This window comes from Populus euphratica, unplaced genomic scaffold (assembly GCF_000495115.2).
Source record: "Populus euphratica unplaced genomic scaffold, PopEup_1.0 scaffold523.1, whole genome shotgun sequence".
NCBI classification, from domain to species: Eukaryota; Viridiplantae; Streptophyta; class Magnoliopsida; order Malpighiales; family Salicaceae; genus Populus; species Populus euphratica.
The window spans coordinates 97,205-97,558 of record NW_011500402.1 but is presented as its reverse complement, the minus strand read 5'-3'; positions in this window follow the sequence as shown (position 1 = coordinate 97,558).

Below are 354 nucleotides of genomic sequence, written 5' to 3'. Positions count from 1 at the left end.
GTAGTGAAAAATTGAATGAGAGTCGTCATATAGTATTCTGGTGAGTAGGAACACTAACTGGTCTCAGAGATCAGGTATGGAGATTGGTTAAGTAAAGGGAAGGTATTAGCACCCCAAATACGTCTTACCTTAGGTAGACTAATTAGTACTTAAAAGTGTATTTTTCCACAAATACGTCTTACCTTAGGTAGACTGATTAGTACTTAAAAGTGTATTTTTATCAAGGTTTTGTATCATCATTTTGCACTTGAAGTATCAATAACTCCTTAACTAAAGCATGTTTTATAATAACGTATCTAATAATATAAGATACCTTTAATTTATGGTAAATGTTCATTTTAAATGCAGGCCTAT